A 19,107-nucleotide genomic window follows, 5' to 3' on the forward strand; every position below is an offset into this window, starting at 1 on the left:
TAATTAGCCAATAAATTGGCTAATTAAACCAAAAATTTAACCCAAAAAACCTAGTGTTGGCTAGCCACTTCCTATCTAAAATTGACCAACCTAGCCCTATAAATAGGCTCCTATTTTCACTAAATACTCATTCCAATCCTCTGACAAAAAATCCTAAATACTTTAAACATTCTTTCTCTCTAAAATTCTAACTTTGGCATCGGAGGTTCTTTGGCCAAAGCCCCCCCATTCTTCGTGGGCGCGTGAGGCTTTTGACCTTAACCTAAGGTGCTAGTTGTTTTGTAGGTGCAAAATGGTCCAAGATCGAGGAGGAGAAAATTTGCATCCACAAATTGGTGTTGTCATTGAGAGTTGAAATCCATACTCGTAGAAGATTCTCGCATAAAAAGGTTTTTCTCTATTTTCTAGTCCATTTGAATATTTTTCATACGTTCTTATTATTAGAATTTTTTATTTGGAAAGGTTATTTGATAAACATATAAGAAAAATATAATGGCTAGAAATTTAGAAAATTCCATAAGTGAAAATTCCAATACTCAATAAATGGGATCGCGGAGATCTATGAGGCAAAATGCGATCGTAAGCAGAGTGGCACCATCACTACAAGGTTCCACCATGGCCCAAGCCATGCCATCCAAGCTTGCATGGGCCCGAGCTCAAGCCTCGCATTCGCATGCACCACGTATTAAGTAGCATGCTCCCGTGACTCAGCCTACTCTCGTAGCCCAGCCTAATCCTACGATCCAGCCTGCTTCCGTAATCCAGCTTGCTCCTGCAGCCCTGCCTGCTCCCGCATCCCTACCTCCTATGGTTTCCCAAGCAACTCAAGTTGTCCCGAGAATATCTCAACTATCTGGAGCAACCATCGAGCTGGGGGCATTTTCACTATATTTCTCTGCAGATTTGACATTTCCTAATTCAAATATTGCAACCGGAGTTTACCACACTTCCACTGCTCAAGGAGGCACATTCATTCCAAGCTCTTCCAATCCAAACGGCGAACAACACTTGTCTCGATAAGTCATAGAGTTGACAAGTGCCATTGCACAGCAGACAACCTTGGTGAATCAACTCTTGTAATGCACCGAGATCCAACGTGTTTCGGACGAGGTGTCCTGAAGTAGGACACGGGCAGACGAACCTCTCCACCAGTGTCCCGACAAACAGCCCCTTAACCAATCACATTCCAAGCGTTCTGGTAGTTTACGCTCTCGCCTGGGTCCTTGGGATAACGTATACTCTCATCTTAGGGCACGGAGGAGCGTGCATTCTCAATCAAGCCCACGAACGAGCATACGTTCACGGTTGAGGTCACACTCTGATTATCAACATGGACAACCTTCTAGGCGAAATGTTCATTCATAACTAGGCTCGCAAGGAGCATTCTCCACCTCACATCGGAGTAGGCAGCACGACAGACGGAGAGAAGCAATCACTCAATCTGACTCAAGTTCAACTGGCAGCCTACGAATGGCCCGTTTGCCTGCCAGGTACATGCCACATACACCGTAGCCAAGACATGGATGAGTCGAGCATAGGTAAGAGCGGCCTAGACCCATAGGTCACGATTGTAAGTAGCCGAAAGTTCCACTACCCCAGCAGAGGCAAATTCAAGAAGAAGTTAAGAGACTTATAACCGAACGATTGCACAATTTCCAACATAACGAGGCTGCTAACGATACGCTTCGACGAGACATGACCAACATAAACATGTCACCATTCACGAATGAGATTGAGCGAACAGATCTACCTCACGGGTTCACTATGCCTCACTTCATTCCGTACAAGGGAGATAAAGATCCAGATTGACATCTCAATCATTATTGCAGTACCATGATCCTCTACAGGAACAACGATGCGCTTATGTGCAAAATTTTTACCACAACTCTACAAGGCGAAGCGCAAGACTGGTTCACACTTTGCCGCTGCAGTCGATCCGGAGTTTTAACAAACTTTCCTTTGTTTTCATTAAGGAGTATTTGTCTAACCGCTCAATCAAAAGGACATCCGACCATCTCTTCAGCATCGTAAAAAACCCTTAGGAAACAATTCGCGACTATGTCAAGAGATTCAAAATGGAGAAGGCCAAGATTATTGGTTGCAATAAAGACATAGCAACGGCAGCCTTCAGAAATGGACTTCCCACCGAACATCCTTTATTCGGAAAACTAATCATGGGAGAAGAACTAACCCTAACAACTTCGTATACTTTGGCAGAAAAACATGCACTATGGGACGAGGCCAAGCAATCTAACAAAAACGAGTCGGAAAAGAAGCATATGGAACGTTCCCCAACCAGAGAAGACTTAGCGCCTGAAACATTTACCGAATTCATAGTTCCAATCGACCAAATTCTTCGCAAGCTAAAGAACGAACCTTGGTTCGAATTGCCGCCACCCATGAAAGACGATCATACCAGGCTGGATCATACAAAGTATTGCGCATTCCATCAAGGACCAGGTCACACTACCAACGGCTGCCTGAAGTGGAAGCAGTATCTTGAAAAGCTGACAAATAAGGGCCGATGAGACGAGTATCTTGACAAGTCAACAAAACGGCCTACACAAGCAGAGGAAGTCTCCATCACCCCCTAAACCTCGTTTGGGATTTTTCCAAATAAGTTTGAAGTCTCAAGCAGCTCGATGAACAAGGCTTCACAAGCCAAAGATTATCTAGTTTGTTATGCAGTTTCTACCTTTCAGCACAGTTGATTTATTTCTTTATTCTCAATGAAAATTCAAGAAGTTATTCACAAGCATGGCTCAACTGATGTCCACAACGACTGCTAAAAACCCATACGGGTTTGCTCTTCAGTGCGAGAGGATAAACTAATTGCTCTTCAGTGTGAGAGGGTAAACCAATTCCCCGACACCCAAAAGGGTCTGCTCTCCAATGCGAGAGGATAAACAAATTGCTCTCCAGTGCGAAAGGGTAAACCAATTCTCTAACACCCAAAATGGTCTGCTCTCCAGTGCAAGAGGTTAAACTAATTGCTCTTCAGTGCGAGAGGGTAAACCAATTCCCCGACACCCATATGGGTTTGCTCTCCAGTGCGAGAGGATAAACTAATTGCTCTCCAGTACGATAGGGTAAACCAATTCCCCGACACCCATATGGGTTTGCTCTCCAGTGCGAGGGGGTAAACTAAATCCCTGACACCCATCTGGGTAAGCTCTCTAGTTTAAGAAGGCCACATAGTTCAAAAGATTGAATGCTTAAAGATCAATTAGGCAGCAAATGGTAAGGGGCAACAGCCACTTTTGCACTTAACAGTTCACTTATCTGACACTTCATCTTCAGCAGCTCCGATCTTGGCAGCTTTATCCTTGATTGCTCCATCTACGGCAGCTGAGAAATCAAACTCAAGTAGTTTCCTCATTTTTGGCAAGCAGCCCAGACATGGCAGCCTAAACCGTTACCTATGCCACGCCACTTCCTCAGGCCCATGTCGAGTTAATCCTTGGCTTCAATCGAGCCGAGCAGCACAAGCAATGGCCCCTGCCACACCACCTTCATGACAAGCCGACTCCTGGCCCCTGCCAGCCAATGTGCCGCACCACCCCGATGGCTGCCTCGTGGCAACACCTCCTAAGAAGAAGACAAGGAGAATTAAGTTTTTATTACATTGGTGCGGCACGGAGAAGATGAAGAAAGCAACGAAATAAGGTCATTTGCACGGGCAAGATGTAGAAGATTGCTAGAGGAGGGGGAACAAATATCCTCTAAGCTTTCTCTCTCTTGTAGGGTAGAATAAATCACTCTCCAAAGTTGATTTAATAACCCACTTAAGGTGGACTTAAATAGGCTTTGAGAGAAATTTACTTCCTTTTCCTAGAAGGATCTAATTTCATATTAAAGAGGGAATCTACATCAAAACAGGAAGCAGTCCTAAGTTTCCTAAAGCAAGAAGATCTCTACACCTGTTGTACTTTCCGACGAGCAGCCCAGCAGGTGTGGGGGCATTTGTGGAGCAAAAAATAATCACACGGCGACATGTGGATATTTTAGCAAGAAAGGACCAAAATACCCCTGAGGTACACCAAGATCTCTACGCGCAAGCAATCGACAATCTTTTTTCAACAAAGTCAAAGATGCTCCAAAAGAGGTAAACAATTCAAAGTCTATCTCATCAAATTCCCTTTTGCAAGGTAACTCCAAATTATTATGTTAATTGGTTAATTAATGAATTAACTACCCAATTAATCTATTAAATATCAATTAAATCATCCAATTAACCACAAAATATATCCCATTCAATCCCAAAGCTAGGCAATGGCCGACCATCTCCCATGCTCCTTACCTTTCTTATTTTCCCCACTTTATTGCCCAAATTAAATTAGATAATTAACTCTATAACCCCCATTTATTTCTTTCATATTTAATTAGCCAATAAATTGGCTAATTAAACAAAAAATTTAACCCAAAAAACCTAGTGTTGGCTGGCCACTTCCTCTCTAAAATGGACCAACCTAGCCCTATAAATAGGCTCATATTTTCACTAAATACTCATTCCAATCCTCTGGCAAAAGATCCTAAATACTCTAAACATTCTTTCTTTCTAAAATTCTAACTTTGGCATCGGAGGTTCTTCGGCCAAAGGCCCCTTATTCATCGTGGGCGCGTCAGGCTTTTGGCCTTAACCTAAGGTGCTAGTTGTTTTGTAGGTGCAAAATGGTCTAAGATCGAGGAGGAGAAAATTTGCATCCACAGTCGCTGCATGAACGTACCATCCAAGGCTAGGGTTTTTCTCCATACGTCAAAAGCTTCTCAGGGTGGTGGTGGTGGTCGACAGCGTTAACAACGGGATGGTGAGATCGCCCTTCATCGGTCCTCTAACTTCGTGTCGTCGATTTGCCTCATATGGTGGTCAAACGGTGTAAATAGTAGGTAGGTTTTACTCGGGGTAAGGCAGGACGTTGACTGGAAGTGGTGACCAAGATCGGCGCAATCGAGGATCGTTGAAATTGGCATTTGAAATCTTTGCAAGGGCAAAAGTCCGAGTGAGGGAAACCGAGTCGTGGGGTTAAAACGAGTCGCAAGAGTTCAGCTATCTTACACGGGATTAACTGCTGTCCCACTAAGGGCTGGTTTGGTGTTGCTGTACTTTGAAAAAAAAAACTGCTTCTGCTGTGCTGTGAGAATAAACTCATTTTTGCTGCTTCATGTTTTCAGCTTTTTTTTCACCCAAAACTATGAAAATAAGCTGTTTTTAAGTGTTTACCAAAAACCTTTTTGAGTTTAGCTTTTTTTATACCCACTTTTTTTTTTTTAAATCACCTCAGAACCAAAGCAGTACTAAATAGGACTTGCTATTTATAGTAAGTCCCTAGATTACTATTTAGGTTCAACTTTCGTTGCTCGTAACTTCTTCATTATAACTCCAATTCGCAAACATTTTTCACCCACACGTTCATGGAATCGAGCTATATTCGAAATACTAAATGTGACGCCGAAAGGTTTACGGATTTTAAATGACTATTTACAAAATTTCAAACTTTGTAACTGAATAATTAAAATTCTAAAATTAAGGAAAGCAAAAATAAAAATAAAGGACGTAAATACTATTAGAACGAATCAAAATATCAATCATAATATATATATAATTGCACAGTTTAATATGAGTTACAATTTCACTATATACAATCTACTAGAATATGAATAATTAATAAAATTGCATATAAAATCACAACAATAATCACTCACTTGATTTCGAAAGATAGAGGCTTGCAGTAGCAATCTCCTAAGACAAAAATACGCCCTTACACCAGTGTAGTAGTTCACAGATGTCTATCTTGCAGGATACAACTATCTAAGTTCTTGCACTCGAACTTGGATTCTTGGCGAATTTTCTATGTGTTTCTCTGTGAAGGATCAAAGAGAGAGGGATGGAATTGTGTTCTTCGTTTATGATATCACAACCATATATATAATGGCTTTTTTTGCAATAGTTATGGCTGTTCATTCTTATCCTTTCAGAAATGACGTAACTGTTTTTTGTAAACAATCTTATCATTTAAAAAAAAAAACTAAATCCTAAAATCAAAAACATAAAAATCGTATTTGTGTTTTTCGTCCATCCGAGCCTAAGGCCCATCTTTGACATTTAATATATACACCCAAACCTTCCAAGTCCAATGCCCAAGGTCCATGGCTTTGACCCAATTCCTTCCAAACAATAAGTGAGTGAACTCACTTACAAAGAGGAAATAGGGAGAGTTTATGGTCGATGTGGGACAATTGTCCCTCACAAGTTCCAACAAATACGAAATACGTAGTTAAATAATGAAATCGGGGGATGGGATTTCACATAACCCCTTTACAAAATTCTTGTAGGAATGATCCCATCGATCACTCAAGATAGGTGACTTCCCATTAAGAGAATCCTACAATACTCCATTTGGACTTTTAAGTCTTTCAAGTTATAAGAATCATTAAAAACATAAAGCTTAACCTAATCTTAATGGTAGGCAGCACTAGTATATCACGGGACATGGGTAAGAAAGTATATCTCTGCATTGCTACTCTGAGTTGTCATAATTTAGTTGTCTCTTTTGAACCTAGATTTTGGGATCTCCAGTCAACTAGGTTGAGTTTCCACTATGACTACTCTGATTACGGGCGTTTAGCTCATTCCCCTTGATGATACAACTTACTTTATAATCAATCTTTTAATAATTAGATCCATTAGGTTGATTGTTTCTTATGGTATGTTATGAAATTATATTTCATTCGAGAGTAGTTGTTTTCCCACATTAAATCGTTGATACATATGCTCCTTGAAGCATATGTTCAAACTTACTAAGTAATTTGCTTTACTAACATTTGGGTACACTCCCCACATTTAAGGTATTTATGTAAAGAACTCCAATCTTTTCATATACCTTGAAATATTACTAATCATAAGAGATAATTTATGAAGTTTAGTGCATTATCCACTATGCATTACAAAGCAAATTACTTTTTCTTTCTTCTTAAGGTGATATGTAATCTCAAGATATAGCTAAGTCATTGATGCGAAGAAAGTTAAGGACTCAAATTAAACCCTCTTTTGACAATTGTAGTATATGTATAAGTAGGGATCGTTCTGGACCAGAGATTATGAGGGATTGCTAATCTAAACTAAACTGACTTACAAAAAGAAACTTAAAAACACTTAACTAGACTCTATAGACTCAAAACACTTAAAAACACAAACTAAAACAGATTCTAACCAATTAGACATACTAAAGTAAAGGGAGATTGGGTTTTGGACGAAAATAAAGTAAAACAAAACAGAAACTAGAACTAAACAGATTTGCACGAAATTGGTTGTTTTGGATGGATGATGGGCTAGCTAGAAGGTCTTTCTCCACACATGACACACTTGCATACAAATCAATCTCCAATTGCTTTTCAATAAACTATGATGCTCAACACCCCAGATTAACCGTGATGCACAAATTAACCCTCAGATTTTCCTTTACTCATTGAATTGGATGAATGCATGCGGCAACCCAAATCATTCTCTAAAAGTCCCCTATATGAATGCATAATAGAGATACAATTAAAGATCATTAAGTTCCATGAAAATCATAAGCGTTGACGAGACAATTGTAACTATGAATGCATGATACGTTTGCCAAGAATTCAATTAACGCGATTGTGACAAGCAACCTTCACTACTCATGAATATAAACTTGTAACGATTAGGTGAAACTTATTTATATCCTAACATCAAATTCATGCATGAAAACTAAGTATGCATCCTTAATAAACATACACAAATCCGTTATGAATAAAATAGATAATTGAATTGCAATCACAACTTATCAAATCATAATTGGAAGAAATCAATTCATATTGCAAATATATTCATGGTTTCGAATTCTCCTCTAGCCAAAAGAGGTTTAGTTCCTCATACTTGCAATTAAACAGAAACAATTGAAATTAAACATTGAAAACCAAAGTAGAATACACCTAGAATGCTCCAGCAATCCAAATTGAATGACTAGCACAACTCCAAGCAATCCTCCTTCCTTGCAAATATGAGGCACCAAGGTGTGAGTGGTGAATGGATGGTCTCTTGTGGTGGTGGATGGATATAGGTGAGTTATGGTGAAGGGTGGATAGTTGTGTAGATGATGTGGTGTCTTTGGATGATGGCCCCCAAATTATGGTGAAGGGTGGATGTATTTATAGGCTAGGGAGAGGAGTGTATGGAGTTGTAATGAGTGGATGTAATGGGTGTAATGGGTGAGTGTTGTGGTAATGAGTGGATGTAATGGGTGTAGTGGGTGGATGTTTGGTAATGAGTGGATGTAATGGGTGTAGTGGATGAGTGTTTGGTAATGAGTAGTGTTTGGTAATGAGTGGATGTAATGGGTGTAGTGGGTGGATGTTTGGTAATGAGTGGATGTAATGGGTGTAGTGGGTGGATGTAATGGGTGTAGTGGATGAGTGTTTGATAATGAGTGGATGTAATGGGTGTAGTGGATGGATGTTTGGAGAATGGATGTGTTGGGTGAAATGAGTGGATGTAGTGGTAGGTGAATGTGTTGGGTGAAATGAGTGTGCTAAAATGGTTATTTATAGGGAGAGGATGATGCACAAACTTCAAATTTCGTCCATTCCTTTTGCTCCAAGCATATGCTATCCATTCCATGCCCAAAATGCTCTAAAATGTTCCAAAATGCACTTCTTTGCCACATTAACCCTTTGGACCTACAAACACACGAAAATAGCTTAAACTACTAAAATAACTACGAACTAACAACATAAATGCCAAGAAACAAGCTAACTAAATCGCATAAATATGCTCCTATCAAATTCCACCACACTTAGCTTTTGCTAGTCCTTGAGCAAAACAAAACAAACAAAACAAAACAAAACATAACCTAGACATTCCAACAATTGCCTCATGGATTTTTAATGGAACATGACATGTTAAAAATCATCATTCCCACAGTTTTTGGTCATCCTTACACTTGAGCACATACTTAGAGTCACCACTTACTAGTTCACAATTAACCAATTAAAACGATGTTTTGAATGTAGTAACATGCCTTAAAGAATTTACTCAATTCCTTACAAGATACTCTCTATTTTCACACACATTTTCTGACTACACACCCTACACTAGTTATATGTGAGAAGATTGATGTAAACATGAAAACGAACACTCACATATATGTATAACAAAGAGGGCAATTTTCTGGAGTTATTCAGCATGTTTAGATATGATCTCATGAATGGAATGCTACTACTTAGATGCAAGAACCAATGACACCATATGCTCAAACCAATTCCAAACTCCACATATTGAAACGCATAACACTCAAGATAAAGTTAAGGGTTGTAATGGGGTTTAAGGGTAATGGCTAACAAAGAAATGATCAGGATAACAAACGTTATGAAAGTAATAGCAAGCAAAGTAATGAAATAGACACTTGGAATTCACTTAATAATGCAGAAATTAACTTTTAAACACAAAGAGAAGATTCAAGCAACACTTAGGGCCGAATTCAATGTTTTCCCTTTGTTGGTGTACTTCTTTTCCCTTCACATATATCTGCAAAGGGTAATACTAGGGAAACCAAATTTCTAAACCAAATTTTGTAAACCAAATAATGTGGATGTTGATGATTGGATTATTACTTAAGTGTTGATTAATGTACTTATTTCCTATTAGTGACACATCATTAGGTTTGCAAATTTGGGTTAAAAATTTGGTCTCTAACATTATCATCAAGCATATAGCATACTTAATTAAGAACAAAACTATTGAGTTCTGTTTCTTTAATTTTGCACCTACGCAGTACAAGATACGTGGAATATATATATATATATATATATATATATATATATATATATATGGTGAAGGTGGAGGGGATTTCGGTCGAACTCAGAACTTCTGCGAATTCTCCTAAGAACATAAGCCATCTCTGAGCATCATCTTCATCCACCAAAATATTAAACACTTGTATTTTTAATTTTCAATCAAGGATGCCTGCGAGCTCCATTGTTTTCTCAATCAATCGTCAGTAGACGAACTGTAAGTTGGTTTCCAATTTGAAATAAAATTACTTTCAAATTTATATTTGCATCATTAATTTTAATTCATTATTTCATCATGTATACTACATCTACTTTTAATTTAGTTTTATTTGTTTATGTTCTTTTAATTGATTCATTCAGATTCCAGTTTCCTATTAATCATAATCTGATATTAATCAAATTCTTTGATCTTTTAGTCTCCTTATACATATTCAGCTTCCGCACCCATTTGGTATCAGAGCCAAGTGAGTGGTAATTGCATTTGCATCTTTATAATCTTCATTATAATTCTCACTTTCAAGCTTCCATTTTACAGTTTATCTTATCTCTCAGTCCTCATAGTCGTTTGTCCAAACTCCCAAACCAAACAGTAAGGCGTGTTCCAAACAATAAGACCCAAGAAAGGCATGAACGGATAGCATGAGCGGGAAAGGGGTTTAGCTAGCGCACGAGGAAGGTGAATGAATATAAGTTTTCTGTATTTTGTTTGCTAGAACTGTGATTATTATGAGTAGATTATTTAGATCTAATTTAATGGCCAGCACTAGCTCTAGAACTAGTTTGGGTACTATACCAGATATTGTTAATGAAGAACAAAAACTTGATTTTCAAACTGATGATAGCATAGACTTTGGAGATTGGAATATCCCCAAGGTTTCCAGTAAAAACATTTATAAAAAGAAATGGTTTATGACCTCATTTAGAAGTGAACATCACGTAAAGACAGTTGAAAAAGCTTATGCTCTTAGTAAAGAACATGAGACTTGTCAATTGTTTTCTCCAGAACAAATCAAATCCCATAGGAAAGATGGTCATAATTATATCCATATTGGATTAGTTCAAATAGCTGTCAAACCATTAACACGAAAAGGTCTTAACACCTCGACTTTATTATGTCTCCGAGATGCTAGATTCACTAATTTTAGTGATAGTATACTTGGAATAATCGAGTCAAGCTTATATAATGGACCTATCCATTTTGATTGCTTTCCAGATCTCACCATAAGTCTTTCAAATCCACATATGCTGAAAGCACTCACCCTAAACATTAAAACTTCAGGATACCAAGTCCTTGAAGGAACCCAGCCCTTGGCATTGATTTATAGAGTTTACTATAAGGTCACTGGCACAAATATGAACTTTCAGGCTTTAACCAAAAGTTCGAGAGATCATACACTTTTGATTCAAACTAATCAAGAAAATGCAAACATTAAAGACCCTAGGACTATTAGATGGTCAAACATTAGGTTACCCTCAGATTGGTGTTTAATCAATGAAAGTAAGCCAGTAGCTATCCAAAACAGTCTAGTTAATTTAGACAACATAGAACAGTACTTTGACGGGACTGTCAAAATTAATTTTGATCGTCCAGCCAGAAGATCTTGTGAATCAGTTCATTCACAAAAATCATTTGCTCCTAGCAAAAATTCTTTTTCTGGATCCATACCAACCGATAGGATGGGTCAAGATCAAGAGCTAATCAATTCATTAGCCAATAGGAAATTAAAATCTGTAGACACTAGCTCATCTGTTACTCAACAGGAATTAGTCAATGACTTAATTAACATAAAATTAAAATCGGTAGAAACCGCTTCTCAAGTTACTCATCCAGTTTATCAACCACAAACTAAAGATCAAGGAGAACAGACTTCTCCTACTGAATCTGACTTCGAAGCAAGTTATGATCATCATCAACTTTTAGTTTTAAATAAACCATTTAAAAGAATAGTAAAAGGCTCAATGCTGATATTGAGGCTGAAGAAAATATTCCAAGAAGGAATATTTTCAGAAACAAATATACACAAGAAGAAAAATTAGTAATTCTAAAGAAATGGAATGAATTCATGGAAAAACACAGATTTGAAGTATTTTTCTTCGATTATGTTGAAAAATATTACGAGTCTGATAAAAAACTTGAGGTAATAACCAAAGAAAATTGGCTAAGACAAGACAAGACTATTGTCTCCTCTAGTCATCCTCCCCAAGAAACCATTTTAATCACAAAAGGTAATACCCAAATTCCTGCTACTCCTTTCAAGATTCCTAAAGATGACCTAGGAATTGCAAAACCCATTTTTGAACAAAACAATTTTACCAATCAAAGCCTTCATATTATTGGTAAACAACTTGATAAAATCGAAACTAAAATTGATAAGATTTCTCAATCAAAACCATTAGTCAAAGAAAAACCTTTGATTAATTTCCCAGAAACTTCTTCAAATGCAGTAGCTTTGAAAACAACCTCTGCTTCCACAAATCTAAAAATTGAACAAAAGTTATTAGAATTAAAGAAAGAAAAAACTATCCATACCATAAACCATCCTGAGGATTCCGACCAGGAAAATTCTACATCATCTTTTGAGTCAGAAAATGATTCAAATTCCATCCAAAAAGTTGAACAGGCTTTCCAACATCTTGAACTAAAACGTATTAACAACAAAAGAGTCAATCTTACATCTCTCACAAAAAACTGGTATCCCAGACCAACTCCTTCTGATATTCAATTTGAAGAAAGGAATATTCAGAACCAATTCTCTGTCTCTTCTGACAAACTCTATGAATGAAATATAGATGGATTGTCGGAACAAGAGCTTCTCAATAAACTCCAACATATTTCCATGGTTGCTAATAGTTATATTACCAATCATAATCTTCCCCAAACCACCATCATTGACTTATTGGTCACTGGATTCACTGGAATGCTTCATTCTTGGTGGGAGAAACATCTCACTGAAGAATCCAGAAATGAAATAAAACATGCTGTTAAAAGAGATGAAGAAGGAATACCTATCTTTGATGAACAAATAGGACAAGGCGTCCCTGACGCAATTAACACATTACTTTTTACAATTATAGAACATTTCATAGGCACACCTAGTAATGTCACTTCTAAGATCCATGATCAACTCAGCAATCTGAGATGTCCAACTCTAAGCGACTTTAGATGGTACAAAGATGTATTCATGTCTAGAGTCATGCTCAGAGAAGACAGTAATCAACCTTTTTGGAAAGAAAAATTCATAAATGGATTACCAAACTTATTTGCTCATAAAATCCGAAGTGTTTTGGTTAATGAAGAAGGTATCATACCATATCAAACTCTCACTTATGGAAATATAATTAATATTATCCAAAAGGAAGGTTTGAAAATGTGTATAGATATGAAAATTTCAAAACAAGTCAACAAAGATAAATCTATCGCTAAGTATGAATTAGGAACGTTCTGTGAACAATACAGATTACCTCCTATTGCTCCTTCAAACAAAAAGAAACGAGCAGATACCCATAATAGGTATCCAAGAAAATATTCTGGTAGAAAATATTTTAAACAAAAGAATTTTAACAAAAATGAATTTTATGAAAAACCCACACATTCCAAATGGAAGAAGAAATCTTCCAAGAAATTCCAACCCAATGACCAAAGCCAGAAAGGTAAATGCTACAAATGTGGAAAATTTGGTCATTATGCTAATAAATGTCGTGTAAAGAAAACCATTAATTAGTTGAAGATTTCTGATGAAGAAAGACTTCAATTAATTCAAGTTTTGGAACTCAAAGACACAGACCATAGTCAGTCAGAAGATGATTTGGAATTATCCTCTTCTGATTATCAGTCAATGAGCAATAGCTCATCTCCAGACATAAAAATTGGTTGTACTGATGCTTGTTGCAAAACAAGATTTCAGTCATTAATAAACAAGAAGAACAGGAAGATCTTCTGCTCGAATTAATTAGTAAAGTTGATGACCCTGAACTTAAAACTTTTTATCTTAAGAAACTAAAGAAATTAGTTTCTTCAGAAGAACCAGGCACTAGCCACACTCCAGTAACTCCAAAAATCTCTCTTAGCACAACCTTGGAAAGGTTTAATAAGTCTAAGAAAGAAATCACAGTTAAGGATCTTCAAGTTGAAGTGAATAAAATAAAAGATGAAATTAAATTTTTAAAATCAGAAAATATAGAAGTCCGTACTCGTCTTGGTGAAATCCAAACCCAGTCATTAATAAACCCTCAAGAAGAAGAACTTGCTAGTTCTTCCTCTAGTTCTGAGTCAGGATCTCAATCAACTGAGAACCTAATTTTAAGTCTTTTACACAAAATAAGAATTCAAAAATGGTATTCTGAAATTACAATAGTAATAGAAGATTTTCATTTAAAAACAATTGCTTTGATTGATTCAGGTGCAGATTTAAATTGTATTCAAGAAGGGTTAATACCTACTAAATATTTTCATAAATCAACAGAAATACTTAGTGCTGCTAATCAATCACCTATGCATTTGAAATATGAAATACCTAAAGCGCATGTTTGCCAAAATAATGTTTGTTTCAAAACCTCATTTGTTTTGATCTAAAATGTTTCTGATTCAATTATATTAGGACTTCCATTTTTAGCACTCATATATCCCTTTAAAGTTTATCATAATAAAATTACCACCAGAGTCTTAGGACAGAAAGTCACATTTGAGTTCTGCCTGGAAACAGACCTAAAAAAACTAAGACACTTACAGAAAAACAATATTTCAAAAACTATTAGTATTATCACTAATAAGTTACAGCATATTAATTTCTTAAAAGAAGAAATTAATCACAAAAGAATTGAAGAACAGCTAACAAATAAGTCTTTGTTAGAAACTATTAATAATTTTCAAAAGAAACTTATTAATGAAGTCTGTTCTGATATCCCCAATGCTTTTTGGCACCGTAAGCAACACATAGTTAAACTTCCTTATATAAAGGAGTTTAATGAGTCTAAAATACCTACTAAGGCTAGACCCATCCAGATGAGTCAAGAAGTCATGGAATTCTGTAAAACAGAAATCCAAGAACTTCTTAATAAAGGAATTATCCGTAAAAGTAAATCACCATGGTCTTGTCCTGCATTTTATGTTCAGAAAAATGCAGAATTAGAAAGAGGAACTCCCAGATTAGTTATTAACTATAAACCTTTCAATGAAGTTTTGGAATGGATTAGATATCCAATTCCCAACAAAAGAAATTTAATCAAAAGACTTTCTCAAGCAGTTATTTTTTCAAAATTTGATATGAAATCAGGCTTTTGGCAAATTCAAATCAATGAATCTGATAAATACAAAACAGCTTTCGTAACTCCTTTTGGACATTATGAATGGAATGTAATGCCATTTGGTTTGAAAAATTCTCTAAGTGAACTTCAAAATATTATGAATGAAATTTTTAATCAGTATAGCCATTTTTCGATTGTTTACATTGATGATGTGCTTATTTATTCAAGGTCTATAGACGAACATTGGAAACATTTGCATTTGTTTGCCAGAATCATTAAGTCCAATGGATTAGTAGTTTCTACCTCTAAGATTAAACTGTTTCAGACGGATGTTAGATTTTTAGGATACAATATCCACCAATCTACCATCCAACCCATAGATAGAGTTATCCAATTTGCAGAAAAATTCCCAGATCAGATTACTGATAAAACCCAACTCCAAAGATTCCTTGGATCATTAAATTATGTATCAGAATTTTATCCTCATCTTCGTCAGCAGTGTAAACCATTATTTGATCGTCTTAAAGATAATCCTCCATCTTGGTCTCCAAATCACACCTCCATTGTCAAACAGATTAAAACTCATGTTAAGACATTGCCCTGTCTTGGCATTCCAACTCCCAACTCTTTTAAGATAGTTGAAACTGATGCATCTGATATCGGTTATGGAGGTATCCTCAAGCAAAAAACTTCTTTCGATACCCCTGAACAAATTGTCCGTTTCCATTCAGGAGTATGGAATTCTGCACAAACTAATTATAGTACTATTAAGAAAGAAATATTATCTATTGTATTATGCATTAGTAAATTTCAAAATGATTTATTAAATCAAAAATTTCTTGTTAGAGTTGATTGCAAATCTGCAAAACATGTTTTACAAAAAGATGTTCAAAACATTGCATCAAAACAGATTTTTGCACGATGGCAGGCCATATTAAGCATTTTTTATTTTGATATAGAATACATTAAAGGCAGCCATAACTGCATTCCAAATTTCTTAACAAGAGAATTTTTGCAGGGAAAGAATGTCAGGAAAGAACAACAATAGCAGCCAGATGAGGCTTCCAGCCACTCTGCCATCACCACCACCAAAAAAGGAATCTATTCCTGATTCCTCATCATCAGCCTTAGCCATAACAAACAGATTTGTTCCCTTAGGATCTCCATTAGGATCAACCGTTGGCCAATTCAGACCAAACTACCAAACGGCTTTAGCCAGTCCCTATGACCCATATTCTTCAATGCCATCACCTTCAACCCAAAAAACACCTAGCTTTGCTAAAACATCCCCTTATGTCAAAAAACATCCTATGGAACAACTTTTTTATATCCCTCATCATATCAATAAACGGCAATCGCCAGACAAAATCGCCAAAACCATTTTTCCCCCAAATCTCCATTACATGCATACTGAAAATTTCAAGTCCCTTCAATATTATCAAGCTATTCTCTCTGCAACTGAAGGAGTTTCCATCAAACCCATTTATAGCACTACCCATCAAACTCCTAAACTTCTGTACCATTCAATCCACATTGGAAAATTCATTACTGAACAAGAATGGGGAATCCCCCTCTACCATACCAAACAATTAGCCATCCAAAATGAACTCATCCCAAACAACAGATATAATTATTTTGATTACATCCAAGCTTGGACCAATATTTTCCTTCACCAAACACCTGATTTTTCTCATTCATGGTTCGTAACCTTTGATAAAAATTTCAAATTAAACTTCCCAACCTGGTTTCCAAATTGGTGGTCCACTCATGGCCCAACAGCCAGTTTACTCCCAGAAAATCTCATGCAATTTCTTTCATCTGGTTTCCAACAGCATTTTGACAGAAGTCGTTTTGACTCTAGAATCACCCTCCTTTCATTGTTTATGGCAAAATACAGAGTCCCTTGGATATTTAAATGGAATTATGAGTATGAAACAGGAGAAATTTACAGAGCCCGCTGGGTCAAGCGGTGGGATAAATTCGACTGTGGCAGAATTATCAGCCTAGTCTCATCGGAATTCCCAAGCTCTCCTGCTCCAGCTTTAACTCCATAAGCAACAGCTTCACATGCATTGCCTTCTGCATCACCATCATCTACCCAAGCATTGCCAGAAATCCCAGAAAACACTCAGTCATTATCGGACATTAGTCCCTCATCCTCTATCAAAGGCAACCAGTCCAAGACAGCAAAATCCTCCAAATCTTCCAGCTCAAAGAAAAAAGGAAAATCTTCCCAACTCCTGAAGATGGCCGATAAGCTCATAGCAAAAGCAGCTTTGCTCCAAAGTTCTAGTGAAGAAGAAGATGTTTCCAGCTCAGACTCATCAAACGTTTCGTCTCAACCGAAGAAATGGGCGGATCGAGTAGAAAGATATCCAGATGCCCAAGATCCGTATCCAGATGCCCAAGACCCCTATGATTTGTAAATCGCACACTAAAGGTCAAGTGAATTCCACAGTAAAAACAGCATTCAGCAGTAGCAGCAATCATTCACCCAACAAGTTACTATTCATGAATAGTAATATTCACTTTTTTACTATTCATTTACCACTCCAGACATCATCATCGTGATTTCACAGTGAAAGCCTCATCATTTCTCAGCCTTTACAGCCTTTGGCACATGCATTAGGCAGAGGACAGCGAGATTCCCGAATCTCAATTATCATCCTTCTCTCTACAAAAGGAGGTTGGATTCAAGGTGGAGGGGACTTCGGTCGAACTTAGAACTTCTGCAAATTCTCTTAAGAACAGAAGCCATCTTTGAGCATCATCTTCATCCACCAAAATATTAAACACTTGTATTTTTAATTTTCAATCAAGGATGCCTGCGAGCTCCATTGTTTTCTCAATCAATTGTCAGTAGACGAACTGTAAGTTGGTTTCCAATTTGAAATAAAATTACTTTCAAATTTATATTTGCATCATTAATTTTAATTCATTATTTCATCATGTATACTACATCTACTTTTAATTTAGTTTTATTTGTTTATGTTCTTTTAATTGATTCATTCGGATTCCAGTTTCCTATTAATCATAATCTGATATTAATCAAATTCTTTGATCTTTTAGTCTCCTTATACATACATATATATATATATATATATATATATATATATATATATATATATATTCATTGACAGACGTAGGTAACTTCTTAGGAAACAAACTTATGTAAGTATGTTTCAAAAATTCCTACATGCAACCATTGCCAACTGATTTAACTTCACTGCTAGATACCACCGCCTGGAACAGGTACTGCCGTATACCAATTTTGCAGTAGTCATGATATATCATTGTAAGTTTTAATCATGTATGTTAAACACGAATATGCAACTGCAAAACATGCAGGGGATGCAACCAAACGCCACACTAAGGGTATTACAAACCAAATTTGATCATCTCTTTCTCATGCAACTGCAAAGATACCAATCGCGTCCTTTGGTCAAACGATGTAACCCTTACAAGAGTTGGAGTAGTTTCAAAAGGCACTTGAAGACTTCCAGTTGGCCAGCCAAAACTAATCAAGAATATATACCACATTGGTGTCTCATTTGATGTAATAAGTAATGTATACATGTCATTTCAATTAATTAATTTATCTTAATAGATGTTGATTGATGCATTATTTATCATATTATATCGTACACCAATGTGGTAATACTCATTAAAAAAACATAATCTCCCTAACATTTTCTTCTCTTTTAAGGAAAAAAAAAATATTGTACGCACGGATATGATGTTCTGCAAGAAAAATATTTGGCTACTCAAGAATGAAGATGAATTACCCCTCAAAACGCTGCGTGGCTAATTCACAGTTCTTTATGCTTAATTATTATGATTCGAACCGTTAATATTATAGATCATTCTGTAAAAATCATATCTCCTAAAATTCAATAAAATATGAGATTTTTTTTCAGAAAAAATACAGTAATTTATATTTTAACGGATCATAGTCAAAAAATTCTGAAAGTCGATCACAGTGTTTTGAAGAGAAACTACTCATCCATCGTGTAGCAAAGTTGAACTTGATTCCGTTATGAACTTCCTATT

At 36.4% G+C, this 19,107-nt stretch overlaps 1 protein-coding gene across 2 annotated transcripts in view; it reads right to left on the reverse strand.

Annotated features, from left to right (window-relative positions):
* Positions 1-19,107, reverse strand: part of LOC126625317 (uncharacterized) — a 46,082-nt gene that overhangs the window by 4,870 nt on the left and 22,105 nt on the right. The gene's annotated exons all lie outside the window — the stretch shown is intronic.

This window comes from Malus sylvestris, chromosome 6, assembly GCF_916048215.2.
Source record: "Malus sylvestris chromosome 6, drMalSylv7.2, whole genome shotgun sequence".
Classification (NCBI taxonomy): domain Eukaryota; kingdom Viridiplantae; phylum Streptophyta; class Magnoliopsida; order Rosales; family Rosaceae; genus Malus; species Malus sylvestris.